The sequence below is a fragment of the Coregonus clupeaformis genome, unplaced genomic scaffold (genome assembly GCF_020615455.1).
Source record: "Coregonus clupeaformis isolate EN_2021a unplaced genomic scaffold, ASM2061545v1 scaf0325, whole genome shotgun sequence".
In the NCBI taxonomy this organism is placed as follows: domain Eukaryota; kingdom Metazoa; phylum Chordata; class Actinopteri; order Salmoniformes; family Salmonidae; genus Coregonus; species Coregonus clupeaformis.
In genome coordinates, this window is record NW_025533780.1 from 16,248 (window position 1) to 36,419 (window position 20,172).

The following is a 20,172-nucleotide window of genomic DNA, read 5'->3' on the forward strand; positions in this document are numbered from 1 at the left end:
GTGTGTCAACGGACCAGGAGCCATGCTAATATTTCTCTCTCTCTGTGGTTGAATGGTCAGGCTCAGCATGTACACGTCAGGAAAGTACAGTTCACGGGGCCCAGCTCTGATTCCACGGATGAAGACCAAACACCGCATCTACTACATCACCCTGTTCTCTGTGGTGCTGCTGGGACTCATCGCCACAGGGATGTTCCAGTTCTGGCCACACTCCATCGAATCAACGGCAGACTGGAGCCTGGACCGACGCAGCGTGCACGATGCACCTCTAGTCCGACTGCCTGTGTCCAACCCTATTCCTGAGAGGGGGGACCTTAGCTGCCGAATGCACACTTGTTTTGATGTGTATCGATGTGGCTACAACCCTAAGAATAGAATCAAGGTGAGCCTATTCTCCATCCATCACACACCACAAATTACAGATATGTGAACTTTGTTTTATCTGCTATTCTTGGTCTCTGAACCTTGTCTTTTTAACCACATGATTGAAGGCTTGAAGGATGTTATAAATCAAACAGCAGTATAGTGGACCATCAGAAATGACTGTGTGTGTCTGTCTGGCAGGTGTACATCTATCCTCTGCAGCGTTTTGTGGATGAGGTAGGAGTGCCCATCAGCAGCACAGGCCTGTCCCGAGAGTACAATGACCTGCTCAGTGCCATCTCCGACAGTGAGTTCTACACTGACGACGTCACCAGGGCATGCCTGTTCGTCCCCTCTATCGATGTGCTCAATCAGAACTCTCTGCGCATTCGGGAGACTGCCCAGGCTCTGGCCATGCTCCCCAGGTAACCTTTCCTGCACACTGCTCGGGTTGCACTGTTATCTCCTCCACCCCAAAGCTGGGAATTCTCTCTTCATATGTATTTATCCTTCTTTACCCTCTCTGTCATTCTTCCTCTCCCCTCTCTCGTCTACTACATTGATCTATCCGCCCATTTCAGATATCTAAGTGCACACATTTGAAGGTTTTTGACCCCTAAAGATGTATGTTTCCAGGTGGGACAAAGGGATGAACCACCTTCTGTTCAACATGTTACCTGGAGGACCTCCAGACTACAACACAGCCCTTGATGTGCCAAGAGACAGGTAACACTAATAAACCCAGCACAGAAAAAAGAAAGTAAATTACAATTAATATAGTTGGATAAACTCACATTTTAGTTTTTTGGTTCATCAATCAACCTTGACATTCAGCTAATATTGTTTGTTAGCAGAGTTGCTACCAGGCATATTTTGTTCTACCGAGACCACCACTAGAGGGAAGCATGGCGTTAACTTAGCTTTCAGTTTTCCTTACATGTCTGATGTTATGTTCAGAGAATAGTATTATTATTATTTTTTTACATTTTTGTTAAGTTGACTCATAGTTTTCCCCCTCAATTTTATGTAGTTTAACTTGACTAGATAATCCAGATTCAATTCCATCTTTTATCTCCAACACAACTACAGAACGTGCATATAATTACAGGGTGGCTTGAAAAATATTAAGCTAAGAAGAAAGTAGTACTTAAAAGTAGTCCAGAGATGACAGAACCTCTAGCGGCTTTGAGCGGGCAGACATGCCTAATCTCCTGGTATTTACTGCCACAGAGAGAGGCCATGTTTCCCAGCCTTGCTCTTGGCCGCTCACTCCTTTTGGGTGGAAAAGGTGGGTTTTATGAACAGAAAGCCCTGAGACGATGAACACTTATCTGGAGCTGTAGGGAATTTCCTGGGCTCATCCAGCTGTGCTCCATTTGGCGTGGGGCCTCATCAGAACCAGCTGTGTGTGTATATATAGGCCTGTGTGTGTGTGAGTGAGGTTGTGCTTGCATGCACAGGTAGGACGCCATAAAGATTGTTCGTCAGTTCTCAGTTAACTATTACATTCACAGATTTACAAAAGGATGAAGTTTAGGCAGCCTCCTTTTGTCCATGCGAATACTTCTCAAGATCTTCATGTTACTCAATAGCGTTGTTAAGCAGATATGACAAGAAACAGCCAGGGCATATGCACATCTGTCATGTATTGTCTTGCAGCAAAGTTCTATATAGCTGTCTCTTCTCTCCGTCTTAAGTATGTAAGCCTCATGTGACAGTGGTGTAACATTGGATACGTTTGTGTGTGTGTTCTAGGGCTCTGCTTGCAGGGGAGGCTTCTCCACGTGGACCTACAGGCAGGGTTATGACGTCAGCATCCCTGTGTACAGCCCTCTGTCTGCAGATGTGGAGCTGCCCGAGAGACAGCCTGGGTGAGCAGCAACACCACCGCCACCCTGGTTCAGCACCTAGCATAGGGCTCTTATCACTTCCTCAAGCAAGACAACCTCACTTCATGTGACAGTGGGAACATTTGTGAAGTTATCTTGTCGAGTCACCATCATCACTCACAGTTTTCCATTATTTCTAATGTTGTCCCGGCTGCAGGCCCCGGCGCTACTTCATCCTGTCGTCTCAGACGGCCATCCACCGTGAGTACCGGGCAGAGCTGGAGAGGCTGAAGGAGGAGAACGGGGAGGCCCTGCTCCTCCTGGACAAGTGCAGCAACCTCTCTCAGGGAGCTGCCTCAGCTAGGAAACGCTGCTACAAGGGCCAGGTGTTCGACTACCCCCAGATCCTCCAGGTGAGACCCACACAGAGACCCTCTACCGTTCAGACTAGACTAACATGTACACACACTTGTAGACATTATACAGCTTAGGGGGAAATGTTTAACATAGATCTGCATGGCCATTATCAGACTTTAATGCATTTAAGAGGGCTCTGCTCAGCTGTGTAGGTCAACTCTAAGAGTTAGCAGTCTATTTATGTGGGTAACTTAATGCGGGGTATACCTGGGAAACTCTACAGCAATATCTGTGACAGTCAGTCAACCGGTGTGCCTCTGCACTGTCTGTCTGCTCAGAGTGCATCTCCAGCCCATCCCTGGCCTGTCTAGACAGGAAGTGCGCTTATCATGTGGTCTGGGTGCAGCGTGGCCGCACATCTGGCAGACGTCCCACCAAGGAGAGGGCCTGGAAGGGTGGAGGTTGTGGGAGGGTTGTGGTGGCAGAATCTCAGTGAAAGCACCCCCCTTATCCTCCACCTCTGACAGTGGAAAGGTTTGCCAGAAGTGATGCCTGAATTTTAGAAGAATATTTAGGGTTGCCTGCTTTTATCCTTTTAACATCTGTAAGTAGTCCACCATAACATTGCCCTCCCCACCCTCAACTCTTCCATATGGGAGGCAACCTTGACAGTTCATGCAGTCATTTTATCAGACTCTGACCAAACACAAGCTGCCCACTAATATTGTGTTAGTCTGTTTTTGACCCGTCTAAGCTTCCTTAGTTTGGAGACAGCTATGTCATAAAACCATGTACCTTTGATATGTCTATGATACCTTGTGGTAATCTGTGTTGTCTGTGTTCCCCAGGAGTCGTCGTTCTGTGTGGTGCTGCGCGGGGCTCGGCTGGGACAGGCCACCCTCAGTGATGTGCTGCAGGCTGGCTGTGTCCCTGTCATCCTAGCAGACTCATACATCCTGCCCTTCTCTGAGGTCCTCGACTGGAAGAGGTACGCTAAAGACACCGCTCATGATCTCACTCCAACCAACTTCAACACATATATCAGCATTACATTTCCTGAGCTCGTATTGTGATTTCTGATCTAGTTTAATACCAGTGGATGTTTTTGCCATTGACATAGAGACTGACTGATATTTTTCTTTCTTTGTTTTGTGTGTGTGTGTATTGTACAGGGCATCCGTGGTCATTCCAGAGGAGAAGCTCCCAGAGATGTACACGATCCTGAAGAGTATCCCTCACAGGCAGGTGGAGGAGATGCAAAGACAGGTAACAGTCAGATCACATCTTTTCTTCAGCTAACATTCAAATAGACTGAATCCCTTTGCTGGGGATTTTTTATGCACATACAGTGAGGGAAAAAAGTATTTGATCCCCTGCTGATTTTGTACGTTTGCCCATTGACAAAGACATGATCAGTCTATAATTTTAATGGTAGGTTTATTTGAACAGTGAGAGACAGAATAACAACAAAAAAATCCAGAAAAACGCATGTCAAAAATGTTATAAATTGATTTGCATTTTAATGAGGGAAATAAGTATTTGACCCCCTCTCAATCAAAGATTTCTGGCTCCCAGGTGTCTTTTATACAGGTAACGGGCTGAGATTAGGAGCACACTCTTAAAGGGAGCCTAATCTCAGCTTGTTACCTGTATAAAAGACACTTGTTCACAGAAGCAATCAATCAATCAGATTCCAAACTCTCCACCATGGCCAAGACTAAAGAGCTCTCCAAGGATGTCAGGGACAAGATTGTAGACCTACACAAGGCTGGAATGGGCTACAAGACCATCGGTCAAGCAGCTTGGTGAGAAGGTGACAACAGTTGGTGCGATTATTCGCAAATGGAAGAAACACAAAAGAACTGTCAATCTCCCTCGGCCTGGGGCTCCATGCAAGATCTCACCTCGTGGAGTTGCAATGATCATGAGAACGGTGAGGAATCACCCCAGGAACTACACGGGAGGATCTTGTCAATGATCTCAAGGCAGCTGGGACCATAGTCACCAAGAAAACAATTGGTAACACACTACGCCGTGAAGGACTGAAATCCTGCAGTGCCTGCAACGTCCACCTGCTCAAGAAAGCACATATACAGGCCCGTCTGAAGTTTGCCAATGAACATCTGAATGATTCAGAGGAGAACTGGGTGAAAGTGTTGTGGTCAGATGAGACCAAAATCGAGCTCTTTGGCGTCAACTCAACTCGCCGTGTTTGGAGGAGGAGGAATGCTGCCTATGACCCCAAGAACACCATCCCCACCGTCAAACATGGAGGTGGAAACATTATGCTTTGGGGGGTGTTTTTCTGCTAAGGGGACAGGACAACTTCACCGCATCAAAGGGACGATGGACGGCGCCATGTACCGTCAAATCTTGGGTGAGAACCTCCTTCCCTCAGCCAGGGCATTGAAAATGGGTCGTGGATGGGTATTCCAGCATGACAATGACCCAAAACACACGGCCAAGGCAACAAAGGAGTGGCTCAAGAAGAAGCACATTAAGGTCCTGGAGTGGCCTAGCCAGTTTCCAGACCTTAATCCCATAGAAAATCTGTGGAGGGAGCTGAAGGTTCGAGTTGCCAAACGTCAGGCTCGAAATCTTAATGACTTGGAGAAATCTGCAAAGAGGAGTGGGACAAAATCCCTCCTGAGATATGTGCAAACCTGGTGGCCAACTACAAGAAACGTCTGATCTCTGTGATTGCCAACAAGGGTTTTGCCACCAAGTACTAAGTCATGTTTTGCAGAGGGGTCAAATACTTATTTCCCTCATTAAAATGCAAATCAATTTAAAACATTTTTGACATGCGTTTTTCTGGATTTTTTGTTGTTATTCTGTCTCTCACTGTTCAAATAAACCTACCATTTAAAATTATAGACTGATCATATCTTTATCAGTGGGCAAACGTACAAAATCAGCAGGGGATCAAATACTTTTTTCCCTCACTGTATAGGGGATAGGCCAGGTCGCAGTTGTAAATGAGAACTTGTTCTCAACTGGCTTACCTGGTTAAATAAAGGTTATAAAATAAAATGAGAAACTCTTTATAGAGTTGTAGTAATAGTCTATTTCCAGATTAATAAACCTCAGGAGAAAGTGCCTCCCTGCCCTCTCAGGTTAAGTTAGTGTGAAGGCGGGGTCAAAGGAGGTTTGACTTTCACGCTCCCATTCCAACCTGTGCTCACTGTCAGCCCAATGGAAGCCATAACACAGGCAGTCTGAAGGCGTTAGACATACATGTTGTAATGAGCCCTTAGGACTGGAGTTTCTGTCCTGTTGTCAGTTTGGATTGTCTCCTCATGTTCCCAATCTTGATTAAAAAGCTCTTATAAAGGTTCTTCAGTGTTAGTTTCAGTCGCAGCCAAATCAATGACAAGTCCCCTCTTTTCACTGGTCCAACTGAGCCTCAATAAACAGAAGTGAAAGCCCTCTGAGAGAGTTCTGCACGTCCAAGCTGTTTCTCATTCCCTTGTATCAACGCTAGTCCATTTACCAATTAGACTGGCCAAACAGACATATTAGACCCACAGCTCAGAGACCCTGTTGGAGTTCTTTCATTTGCCCTGCCTAGAACATGGCTTCCCTTGGGGGCCGCCCTCCTGTCTCTGTTGCTGTGTGGATCTGAAATGCTTATCCACTGCTCTTAGTGTTTCTGTCAGTCTGTGTCTAGGGCTTGGAATTTAGCTATGATATGTGTAATCAGTTGTCTTCCATAGCTGCAGGCATGTCAGGAAAGGGTTCTCATTAGAGATGAGGACTGATGATAAGGGGGAGGATTTTAGTTTGTTTGGGTTAAAACAAATACTGATAATAAACATTTTATCAATTCACTGGAGATCAGAGGAACACAACAAAATTATATTGGTCTGAGTTGAGTAGTGAGTACATCTTAAACCAGGGGGAATGTGAGGGGTAGGTATGTCACTGTGCCGTGTGCGTGCCTGTGGCCCCTGCAGGACTGACGGGAGGAGGGTGTTGGAGCCCGGCTCAGGACGTGTAAGGGTGGGGTGGGGCCGAGCACAAAGGCCCATCTTATCCAGGATTTATAGGGTGCTGTAGAGCCCATTCCATATCAGTCCACACCTGCACACATCTGGAGAGACTCCTCACTACACTCACATTCACTGGCTGGAGAGGAGAGGACACTTGGGAATCACTGAGCTGGTCCCCATAGTATAGACAACACATTGTCAACTAAAACTCATTTTGACGTGTGCAATATTATGTAGTATGTTTTTTTTTTTAGGACATGATTTTCTATATTAAATATTTTTTATAAGAGCTGTAGGGACATAACATTTTTTCCTGATTGATCTTATTTAAGAGCTGAAGTGAAGTATTTACTGACTGTCCAACAGAGGGCCTAACTAGTCTGATTTCACACGCTGTCCTCTTCAATCCTTTCTGGGCTTAAAAGGTCTCTGACCATATGTCTAGTGTGCCTAAAATACACATAGGCTGGCAGTTAGACAGGCAGCCCAATGCTGATCTTCTTTTCACTAATTGGTTTTTGACCAATCACATCAGCTGTGAACAAGATCTGATTTGAAAAGATCTGATGTGATTGGTCAAAACACCAATTAGTGGAAAAAAAGATCAGAATTGGGCTGCCAGGTCTAAACGCAGCCTTACTCATGACTCCATGTCAGCTTTGATTGACTATCTGTATGATTTACTAAGTCCTCAATTGAAGGATAATTGGGTAATTGAGGAGACATTCTGTTAACTTATACAGGGCCTCACAACTAAGGTCAAATATAGAAACTCCTAATCCATCAGTAGCCAGCAGCATCATTTCAGGAGATAGTTTTTTTTCTTCTTCAAAATGTGATGTGGTAGCATCGACATAGGTCCCAAATTGTGAGCTAAGTGCTTAACAGCTGCTAAATGTTAGCGGTGGTCAACTCAGGCATTCCTGTGAGCCTTGTTTGGTTCAGACCCTAGGAATAGAATACATGCATGCTTTGTTAGATCAGTACAGCTAAAATGAGTACTTCTCAATCACAGGGCTGCAGCTATAGTACCAAGCCTAATGTAAACCTGTCTGAACCCTCCCTGTCTAAAAGGAGTTGACAGACAGCAGAGTATAGCTAGAGAAAGAGATGGTAGACTGGGTTGTTCCCTTGAACCTGGTCCTGAAAGTCTGGCTTCTGTCACACAGTTGACTCTCATCAACCACTATTGATGATCAGTTGAGTGTCATCTTGGTAATACTACAATGTCCTCCTAAGCAAGTTTGTGCTAAACAAAGAATCGTTGACATGACAATTTTACTTTTACCCGATTTTTATATCTTATTAAGAGGCGCTAGTAATTACATTTATTTTAGTTGCAGTAGCAAAGGTTAGCCAAATCAGTTTTGAATTCATGGATGTTGTTTATGGTCCAAGTTCAAGCACACCTCAAAGAGAATTCAGCCTACTTAGCAAGCGAGGTATGTTAGAGGAAGGGAACGACAGTGCTGCAGTGAAGCAGACCGCCTGCCTTTTTCCTCTCCTCCTCTCCTGTGACTCCGTCTCTTCTTCTCTCCTCATAAAAAATTCCTGCAGGCGCTAGGGGGGGGGCAGGGCCTCTTGGGCTGGAGCAGTTTGCTTTTTGCCTCCTCCCAGTCGGAAAGGGAACTTTCATCACTGGCTGATTTATGGGCCGTTGTGGTCCCCCTGAGATTAGAAAGTATTTTTGAATGCTCCTCACCCCCTCCATAAAAAAATAAAAGCTGTTTTTGTATTTCTCTAGTGTTAAAGGGGACTAAGGGCTGGAGTGGGGGGCTGGTCCCTTCTCGTGTGCCGCTGAGAGCTCTCTGTAGACGATACGACAACAAACACACCAGTCAATAGGACGAGCTGCTCCACTGCTATGAAGGACAGAGCCCTGTAGCCAGGCCAAGACTACCACAGCTCTAGCAAAACGGTGGGCTCATTGACTAAGCTGTAGCAGCCTATGCTATCACTGTTGTTGTTGTCCATTCCTCTCTGGATCCTCCTCTGTTCCTAATCCCAAACAGGGGAGAACCTCTTCAGCTGTGGGTGTTATTCTCACCCAACAAATATGCTACAAATATCTTGAGTTTCTGGCTGTGGGAATAGTTTCCAGGGTGTGCTCTGGCTAACCAGTCAAATGTCTGTTGGAGTTAAGGGGTCCAGTATCAAATCAAATCAAATTTTATTGTCACATGCCCAATACAACAGGTGCAGATATTACAGTGAAACGCTTACTTACAGCCCTTAACTAACAGTGCATTTATTTTTAACAAGAAAGTAAAAATAAAACAACAACAAAAAAGTGTTGAGAAATAAAGAGCAGAAGTAAAATAAAATAACAGTGGAAGGCTATATATACAGTGGGGTACGGCAGAGTCAATGTAGGGGGCACTTAGTTGAGGTAGTTGGAAGTAATATGTACATGTGGGTAGAGTTAAAGTGACTATGCATAAATAATTAACAGAGTAGTAGCATCGTAAAAAGGATGGGAGTGGGGGGGGCAGTTCCGAAATAGTCGGTAGCCATGATTAGCTGTTCAGGAGTCTTATGGCTTGGGGGTAGAAGCTGTTGAGAAGTCTTTTGGACCTAGACTTGGCACTCCGGTAGTGCCGTGCGGTAGCAGAGAGAACAGTCTATGACTAGGGGTGGCTGGAGTCTTTGACAATTTTCAGGGGCCTTCCTCTGACACCGCCTGGTATAGAGGTCCCGGATGGCAGGGGAAGCTTGGCCCCAGTGATGTACTGGGCCGTACGCACTACCCTCTGTGGTCTAGACGTTGTGTTTACAGGCTGCTTAACAAATAGCGCCCCGCTTGTTAAAGAGTGCCACTCAGTGTCACCTAAGACCTGTCGAGGTGGAGTCGGGTCACACTGACATGAGCGCCTCTGGCAGGAGACAGTTCTGTTTTAAGGATCAGTAACTCTTATGGGCTCCTCTCCCTCCATAGCTGTCCCTTGATGTCTCTTAATGGATCAGTGGGAGGGGAGCACCAGGGACGCTGGGGTGCTGCCTGGGGATGGTGTACTAGTAACATCTGCATTGAAATATGATTGACTGCTAGGCTACACCTTCCCTCTGGTACTGTAATGCTCCTTGTTGTTACCATGGACTGGTAGTGAATTGACTAAAAGTACATTTCTGATGCACAACTAGAGGTAGATGCGTACGTAGTTTGCATACATCTTGGATCAAACGTATTATAGTCCCAATGGGCCTATCTATATTGCCTTAGGCAGGGGTTCCCAACCAGGTTTAATAGGACCCGTATGGGTACTTGGCCTATCCACAGGGGGGTACTTGAGAAGACTCTATGAGACCATAGGCTTACTGGTCAAATGCACATGAGGGGGTACTTAGGGGAACTCTGGGCAGAGCAAAATTCAGTTGGTGGTACAGTAACCGAAAAAAGGGTTGGGAACCACTGGCCAAAAGGTTGATATTTGGCTGCACTGTGCTTTGAAAGGCAGGTGAGCTGTAGAAAGTATTGGCCTGCTGTAGGACAGATGATGTTAAAGAGATTCCTAACCGTCTAGACCAGTCCTTCCTGTTCTCGAGTCACAGGGATGCCTTTTGAATGTGTGTGTTCAAGGACATAACAGCTTGTTTGTTTGTCCAGAGTCCAGACCATATGTTTTTATTCCAATAATAACTCTGTCTTCTCTCTCCTCAGTCCCGCTGGTTCTGGACGCTTTACTTCTAGCTCCATGAAGGCCATCGGCATGACAACGCTTCAGATCATCAATGACTGCATCTACCCCTATGCTGCAGCTCCTACGAACAGTGGAACAACCCCCCTGTGGTGGTGAGGATACCTCTAGTTGGTATTTCTTTAAAGAGTGGAAAGATGTGTTTTAGGCTAGATGTGTTCAACATGATTGGATACATCAAAAGTCTTACACTGGAGCCTGCTATAATCTATGCCTCTCTAGCCACACCATTGATAATGTTATTGTGTTTTACTGTGGTTACCCACTGAATCTTCTTAGACATACGAGTCATATTTATGGGGGGTGCAGTCTGCAGTGTGTGGTATTGATGTGTGACCTGACACTACGGTGCTGGCCTCACAAAACAGAAAAACACAGTGACCGACTCCCACAGTGGCAGATATGAAACAGTTTTCCCAGCATGCTGTATTTCCCTGGTAAGTCTTTCCCAGTGTATCGGCCGAGTGGCAGGGCAGCTTCCTCCTCTTTATAGCGCCCTCTCTCCACACATGTAGCCTAGCCAAGTGGTCTTTGGCTGCTTGGTAAACAACCAGTACTGCTGAAACAGCCAGTGAGTTTGTGTCAGCAGTTCTGTACTTGGAGGATGCCTCAGTGCGGTGAAAAATACGTGCCTAGTGTTTGAGTCATTGTGTGTATGCGTAGGGGAGAACACGTTTAAGGAGAATGGAGGGCGGAGCTGGCAGGGGTGTCTTTGGGGGACTGCAGCACACACGTTCTCCTTAAACAGTGTTCTCTCGCTCTCTCACACGATGTGTGTGTGTGTGGGTGTGTGTGTGTGTAACCTCTCTGTGGTTGTGGGAGTGTGGGGATGCAGACAGCTTGGCTCAGCTACCACCTCTCAGGGGCTGTTAATCAGCCCAGCCTGATCTGCTGCAGTCCCCAAAGACACCACATGCAGCTCCGGCCTCCATCCATCCCTACCTCCGTCTGTCTGTCTGTCTGTCTGTGGGGTAGAGAAGGGGGGGCATGTTCTTCCTTATTGGACAGGCCTACCCAGTCCTACCAATGGTTGGTGATATGTGAGCCAGTCAGGTTATGTTGGTCTGAACAAGTCAAGTCACACTGACTCTGACTAAAGTTATGTTTACAATGCTTGGCTTCTCAGAGTAATTCAAAGCTCTACAACACTTTAGGACTAAGGACTTTTTACTCAAGCAACTGCTCAATCACAGCCAGTATTGCCTTTTTTTGGAGCGGTAGCTGGTTAATCAACAGTTACACTTGACATTACCCACCTCTCTCTGTCAGAAACTCCTGTCTGCTTTTTTCCCCAACTAATCGTCATCATTTATGTCTGCTGTCTCGGTCCCAGCCCACAAGAGGTTAATTGTGCAGGGCCACAGACCTATTACCATTCCAATGCTGGAGAAGTGGCTATCTCTACGTATTCAGTGGAAACACGTCGAGGAGAATTGGAACAGAACACTAAATAAATCAAGCCTTTTTTTTCTCTGCTGTTCTGTATCCTTCGTTCGGGGTCATAATTGAAAGGCACATTTCACAGGCTCTTTGCTAGTAGCAGTGCCTTTAGAAGAGTTGTCAGGCTAGGGGTGGGACAGACGAGGCTGCTTTTTGTTTGGCAGTAGTGGGCATAGTTGTAAGACAGGTAATCCTGTTCCGCCTTTGAAAGGTGGCTGAAGGTTTTTAAGATACTTTGTATCTTAGGGGGCTTCATATCAAATTGGTTTGGAGTGGGGGGTTTTCCGAACTCTGGCACTTTTGCGCTCTTAGTTCGGTTCGTTTGGACTGGTGTGAACCCTCCATGCTTGGGAGTGCTGTAAACAACGACGTGGTTTGCAAAAAAAACGGGTCTCGGTCCAATTAATTACACCTTTCATAGTAATGAATATTCATGGTAAATGGGAACTGATTATTTATTTAGCTTGACCTTTGGTTTCTAGAGGACATCTAACATTTCCATTTAGGCTAAGTCGGGGCTTGTTCAGTGGTTTAAATGGGCCAAGAAACCTGGCAGACAATTCCTTCACTGGCAGAGAGCAGATGCCTGCACTGGGAATGTGCTCATATCAGGACTCTTGAGAAGATGTGAAGGCTGCACTATCTCTGCTTCTCCTAATCCCTGGTAGGCAATCATCACTCACATTATTCTGATCCAACTGTTTTCTGTCCATCAACTTCAAAGTCCAGGGATGGAATTCAAATCTTTTTAAATGGACCAACCGCAACCTCACTCGATCTGGGATCCATTTTGGCCTTACTCGCTGTTTTGACACACGCATGCATACATGTATGTGCATCCACACACACACACACACACACACACACACACACACACACACACACACACACACCACACACACACACCACACAAATCAAAGGCCCCATGCTGGCTAGATGGACTTGCTGCCAGTCATCACTGGAGCGGCTGTTAGGAAAGGGTAAGGGGGATAACTAGTCAGTTGTACAACTGAATGCATTCAACTGAAATGTGTCTTCCACATTTAACCCAACCCCTCTTACTCCCACTTCACCTTGGGAAATCATTTGTTATTGAGTAGAAAACACTGTGTTTGTCCAAAACATTCAAATGCCACGTTGGTCTAAATGCTGCATTATGAGGATGTTTACATGGATTTGCGTTGATCTACTTTTCCAAACACTATCGCAATAATGTGTAGCCTAAATCACCCAAATGGCTGCATGTTTCGCTTGTGTAAATTGAGCATTGTAACCAGTGAACTCATTTTAACTGAGCTAATTAACATCGGAGAAGTGGCTGTCTTTCTTTCATCCTGTTTCTCTCATCTGACTAATGACTTAAGTGGTCCCTTTCTCATCTATTCATCTCACCACTTATGTGTACCGTGTTATTTATTATTTCCCCTCTGCTTGTATGTAAGTGTCACACCACCACAGAGAATTTCCATTTGCTAAAATTATTGATTTTTATTGGTGAGGAATGATGATGTAGGGTATATAGGGTGACCATGTTTTGGGACAGACATGGTGGAGTGTTGGAAGAGACAGAAACACCAGTCTGTTTGGAACCACCTGCCTACAGCAGAACAGGGAGAAGCACCTCAAGAAGCCCACAGTTTTATTTAAATCTCCATTCCCTCCCTAAGAGGTTTGAACATCTCTCTAGTGGCAGGTTGGAGGCTATGGGGGGTCTTTGATACAGTTTGATTAAGTCAGCTGCAACCTCCTTTATTTGAGAATGTAGGTATGTGTTTGACAGTTAATTAAGGGTTAAAACCACATAATAACATAATGCTACGCTATCAGAGAACGGAAGCGTGAAGACATCTGTAGATGATCTAACCTGCATTGTAGGCCACTTTAAGCTGCTGCAGTGAGTCCCTCTGTGTCGGATGTCCACAAATTGTACTGTTGTGTAATCACATTACTCAAAATGCAATTGTTGTTATATGTTAGTTTAGAGGACTGGATTGAGGGTGTTGTGTGTGTGTGTGTGTCACTGCATCAGAGGGCTCTCTGCACTGCCAGATCTTTTACAGCGTCACGATTAGGCTAGGGCCTGTGCATCTTCCAAAGTTAACGGGCCATTTTAAGAGGGGCAGGAAGAGGAGCCAAGTCCCACACTGGCAGTAGACAGGACGACACGCCTACCCCCCCCCCCCCCTGCCCCGCTTAGAACTCATCTGGACCCTGCTGCATGGAGCTCACCAGAGCTTCATGATAAAAACACTTATAACATCCCAAAGGAGCAGTGTAGAAACCGCAGTAGAGGCCAAGACGCCACTTCTTCGAAATCGACAAAAAATTATTCAAGTCAGAGTGTGTGGACTCAATTTACACACGTACTGAGATGAGGGTGGAGCTTCGCATGAAAACAAATTGACTGTTTGTGGTCGCCTGTCTGTCTGTCTTACACACTCCCTAAGCTGTGCTCTGAAGCAGCTCAGCTAGGTTTTTATAGTGTGCTTGGCATTCAGACCACTCGCGGGGCCTGGCATTCCCGGTTGTGAGTATTAATCTTTAAAATAAATGAATAGATGATTCGTTCCTAGTAAAAATACTGGAAATCACTGCAGGGACCTCACTGCTGAATCAAAATGAAACGTGACAGGAGGAACGATGAAGTAGTAGGAACTGCATTGTAGGAGACGATTTAAACTTTGCTTATGTAGAAGGGAAGTGGAACAGGTCTGCCTCTCATCCCACCGAGGTCCAGGGTTCACTGCTGTGGTGCTGACTCATGACACGAGAGCCCCTTCCGGGTCATACTGAGATCGCCAAGGTTCCCAGCCTGGCCAAGCTACTGGGGTGTGGAAACAACCAGAACAGAGAGGTCCCCTGAAGGTGAGCCCTAGGCTGTAATTAGCGCACACCGTAGCATAACATTTTGCTACAGAACACTTAAGAAATTTTTTTGATTTTGGGGTTCGTTTGGTTAGTGAATACACCCCTGATTCGACTTCCCTATATGTTCATTAAAAACCATTATTGATTAAATATTAACCTTAAAATAAGCACACCAGAATAGGAGTTTACATGAGTTAACCTTTTAGTGACAATGATGCCATGTTGGATATTAAAATGGGAATTAGTGTTTGTCAGATTGCCTATTATAGCTACATAGAGTCAAATCAAGTGTTATTGTTTAGAGATTGACTAAAGTGGCAGATCGATAACACAAGGAATGGGAAAGTGGTTGAACACTCCAAGTTAACTGCCAACTTGATGAGAGAAGAAGTGAAGGTTATATACATGCATTGTTTAATACCCAAAATGGAGCTCGAGTGAAGATGAGTGATAACAGTAGAGCAAGACCCATCTCTCATAAGTTTAGACACTGAAAAGCATGACATGTCGAGGCTGGAGCCAAACCTCTCTCTGGCTTTGCTTCAGGAGAATTAGGAAAGAGCAACTCGTGGCATGTTGCCACCAGTGGACAAAAAAAACCCCACCAACCACTCGGAGCTGCAGCAGCAATCTATTCTAACCTTCAGATGTCAACAGGTCTCATGGAAGCAGACGAAGAGGTTATTCATGTTGATATATGTCCTCTTACACCCACACCTACAGACACTCCACTTCATCAAACAGAGTGCAGTGTTCTGCTAGTGCTGCCGGTCTGTCCTACCGCCACAGCCCTCATTTACAGCCCATTAGAGATGTGTAGAGTAAGCTGATATTAGTATTATTTATGGCTTTCGTCTAATGATTCTCTTAACGAGGCGATTAGGTATGAGATGTTTAAGGCTATCACCTGACAGCTCAGGGGAGGAGGAGAGAGAGGGAATTAAACTATCCTTGAGTAGAGTTGTGTAATGTAATGAAGAAGCGGGCCACTTTGAAGCTCCCTCTAATGGCCCATGTAGCCTTTGATTAGAGGGTCAGTGGAGCCGGCCGGAGCTTTGTGACCATAGAATTAACAAGCATAACTAGGGGTCTTTGCTTGGGATGAGGAGGATTCCTCATCCTCACAAGGCCTGATTTGTGTGTATTTCAAGCAGCCCTAAGCTGGCTCCTCAAGTCCTGCACGCTTGGCATTTTAATGAAGAGTGTGGAGCTTAAGTTTAGAATTGTAGTATTTTATTAGTGTTATGTTGGACTTTATCTTCTGCTTCTGACATGCACAGAGATTGTACTGTTTGGTTGTCATGATTAACTTGATAGTTTATTTTACTCATACAATCTTAGGCTATGACCTGAAGTGACCTGTAATGGAAGACCGCATGAATGTGAGGAGTGGGTTATAAATTTCCACTATCCCCCTCCCCCCCCATCTGGTCTGTTTCTCATAAACAGCTAACCCTGCCCTGCTGGTTGGGAGTCCCTAATACTGCAGGATGGAGAGGAGGAACTACATAGGATGGGGACTGGAGCAGGATTCGTTTCTATAGTGGAGAGGATCTCTGCTGGTAGCCCTGGAGAAGTCAGAAAAGTAGATGGGTAGCAGCAGAAATTGTTGTTCAGTTTGTGGGTTCAAACCGATGCCAAAAGAAAAGGCCAGGCTCAGTCTTACAATCAGAGCTAAGCAATAACCCTGTTAGGTGATTTCCCCTGCACTGCAGGGTGAATATAAAATGAAGTTTAGTGTGGAGACGTAGAGGTCGGGTCAGCTGGGAGCGCCGCGCTGTCAGGCCCCAGTTGAAAGCCTTAATGGGGTGACACATCTGTGCCATCGTTGACACTGCGCCGTGCCATGGACACTTCCCAAGCTCACTAAACACTACTTTTAAAAAAAGCTAACTTTGTTGCTCTGCCTTGAGAGGAACTGGGTGGTAGGCTTGCACATGATTAAGTTGGGATGGATTCAAGTCAGTGATTGTAGTTTTACTGCTAGCACACTGTTTTCCACTAGGATTGCCATTTGAAATGTCTCCCTTGATGGCAGCCCAACTCCACTCATCTCCAACTGAAGTTAGATGTTAGTTTGACCTATAAAACTGGCAGTTAATTTGATGTGGTAGGTGATGAATATACAGTATATGTAGATTTGGAATGTGAGGAAATCATTTTCATAGTTAATGTCTTGGAGCTTTTCAAGGATACACAGTGTTAATGACCCATTTGCCAAGGCCTCAATTGATAGTATGGATTTTATATGACTGTCTGTACAATGTAGGCCATCTCACTCATATTCCCATTGTCTCTGTCCCTCTGTTAGAGTCTTATGGCAAAGATTGGAATCTTCAAGGTGGTGGCACTAAAGAGAACAAGCTCACAACCGCCCCCTAGAGAGATCGAGACGGAGGCTGTGCTGGCCATCGATGACGACATCATCATGCTGACGTCTGACGAACTGCAGTTTGGCTACGAGGTGAGAGAGCGGATACTCTGATCTCGCCTGGGAGTTTTCACCCCAAATGTTGGACCTTGACCTTGGGCTTAGTACATTCATACTCCCTTGATGGCAGGTAAACGCTGGCCACTTAGAGCTGACCCCAGAGTTTAAACGCATCCAGGGAGCTTAAGTCGGCCTCCAGTAGTGGTATATGGGCTGCCTGGGACTGGAGATGTGTTTGATGTGTGATGGATGGTGACAGGCCAGAGCTGATGCTGTCCATGACTACAGCCCGGCCTGGCACTCACCTGAAGGCATTTAGGACCTATTGAGACAATTGAGGACAATTTGAGGATAATGACATGAAATGAGAGGCAGGTTGCTGTGGGGAAGGAAGTCTGTCTGGCTCTACTGCCTCTCGCTGGGTCCAATAGCAGGACAGGCTGCTGGCTGCTGGGCTCAGGTATCCAGTCTCCACACACTGCTCTGCCCATCACAGACAGGGCATGTAGCCTTCATCTCTTTACAGAGTGAACCTTGGGGCTCAAAGAATCTCAGTGATGGCGGTCTTCTAGCACTACCTTTGAAGATGAGAGGAGGCTACTTGGAACGCTTTTAGTGTTGCCTAACTCCAGTAACTTGTAATTTTCCCAAAATTACTGGAAAACCTGGGAATTTGGGGAAAGTGACCAATTTTGCCACCCTAAAGGTATGTGTCTAACCATCTCTTTCCCCCGCCATCCCCCTCAGGTGTGGAGGGGAGTTCTCAGACCGGCTGGTGGGGTACCGGCTCGGCTCCATCTGTGGGACCACGAGATGGGGAAGTGGAAGTACGAGTCAGAGTGGACCAACGAAGTATCCATGGTTCTGACTGGAGCAGCCTTCTACCACAAGGTTAGCCTCAGACAGAACCCCCACCTCCCTCTGTCCCTCTGCCATGCCCAGTATGTGGAGGGGGGCGGGGTTAGGTCACAGAGAGAGAGAGAGAGGGAAGAGTCATAGGTGAGGTTAGGTTATCTGTCTCACTCGTCAACCAAAAGCTCTCCTTTTGATTCAAAGCAAATACTTCTTGAGAAAACACATCCCCTCTATTCAAAGGCATTCTGCTAAGGCAGAGGTTAGACTCATTTATCATATCACGAGTGAGTAGGATGACATAAAAAATGTTTTAAATGTATTTCAGTATTTATCTGCATTAATGCCGTTTCCACTGCTTGCTGATTTTTGATGTTGAGTGACACTGGCTTCTTTCCTTTCCAGTACTTTAACTACCTGTACACGTACAAGATGCCAGGAGACATCAAGAACTGGGTGGACGCCCATATGAACTGTGAGGATATCGCCATGAACTTCCTGGTGGCCAACATCACTGGCAAAGCCCCCATAAAGGTACAGTACAGTGCACAACGTTCTCACACCACCTGAACACAACAGTCCTACCCAACCCATTATGCTGACATTAGGTCATTAGGGGGTTAAATTCAATATTGGATGTTCACCAGAGCTATGGCTTGCATCCCAAATGGCATTATTTTCCCTATAATAGTGCACTACTTTTGACCAGAGCCCTATGGTCCCTGGTCCAAGTTAGTGAACTTCCTAGTTAATAGGGTGCCATTTGGGATGGAGCTATGTTACTATATCAGTAGGAGCAGTACTAAAACATACACCACATATCAGGAAGCTGAAGGCCATAACTCCAACTTCCACAGAGGTGGAAACGTCCCCAGAATGCAGCAATATTTGGTTTTTACAGTCCCGTCCTGACAGAGGCTCTGTCTCTGATCAGTTCTCACCCCTCTGTGCCCCCGATACCTCCCCAATGCAGTGACCGTGTCCAGGTGCACAAGCAGCCCCTAAAGCCCAGCCTTAACCTCTCTTATCTGGGTGTCACTGACTGCCACTCCCCCTCCGACAATGTTTTTCTAAGCTCACCAGGGCTCACTTACCCCAAAGCAATGCCTACTCCTCCCTCTCTCTGCGCCTGCAGTAGGCTAGCCCCACCCCACATATCTCCCACATGTCCTCCTCAGCACTGATCTCCAGTCTGGAGTAAGATGGACTGGTGGGGTGGGTAAGACCGGAGGAAGGCCATACATCACCCCCTTTAAAGAGCATACAGCTGTTTCTTCTCGGCACGCAAGCAGCATGCCCTGGGCTTTAATGACCACTCAGGTATACAGCAGCACAACATCCTCCCACAACCCAACTGCCCTCAATCACACTCTGCTGCTACAACCACTGCTGGACCTGCTTTCACAACTAGCATGACTTTATCTAATGGGTTTATCAAATTCTAGTGGAGTGCGACTTAAAGGATACTTCGGATTTGGGCAATGAAGCCCTTTATCTACTTCCCGGAGTTGGATGAACTCATGGATACCATTTTTATGTCTCTGTATCCAGTATGAAGGAAGTTAGAGGTAGTTTCAAGCAAATGCTAACTAGCATTAGCGCAATGACTGGAAGTCTATGGTATCTGCTTGCAATTGCGCTAACGCTAGTTATCAACTTCCTTCAAGCTGCATGCAGAGACATAAAAACGGTATCCACGGGTTCATCTGACTCTGGGGAAGTAGATAAAGGGGGCCTCATTGCCAAAATCCGAAGTATCCGTTTAAGCAATACTATGATGGTTATGGACTTTTCTCATCTGCACAGGGATTTGATCTCCACACAGTAGATGCCATACTGTACGGTTTTTAGTTGCGTAGCAATGGGGGAATGGTAGATTAACAGATTGTAAAGGTCACTGTCCTGGTTCCATTTAGGTGACCCCAAGGAAGAAGTTCAAGTGTCCTGAGTGCACAGCCATTGACGGTCTGTCCCTGGACCAGACACACATGGTAGAGAGGTAGGTCCTGCACTGAGCATGCTCATCACCTAGCAACTCTAGAAATTGTGTGTATATGCCAAATCAATATTCATAGAGGAAGTAGTGGATTTACAATATCTGGACGTGTTATTTTTCTGTGGTTGATTGCCTCAAATTGTTAACGCTGGTAACTTCTGTTCACTTCTCCAGATCGGAGTGCATCAACAAGTTTGCGTCGGTGTTTGGCACCATGCCCCTGAAGGTAGTGGAACACCGTGCAGACCCAGTCCTCTACAAGGACGACTTCCCAGAGAAGCTCAAGAGTTTCCCCAACATCGGCAGTCTCTGACCGGACAGGGCTGTGGCCCAACTAATCCCCAGACAC

The 20,172-nt window shown here is 45.9% G+C and overlaps 1 pseudogene; it reads left to right on the top strand.

Moving 5' to 3' along the window:
• The first annotated feature begins 52 nt into the window (after nucleotides 1–52).
• Nucleotides 53–20,161, top strand: LOC123484466 (annotated as a pseudogene).
• Nucleotides 20,162–20,172: the final 11 nt, after the last annotated feature.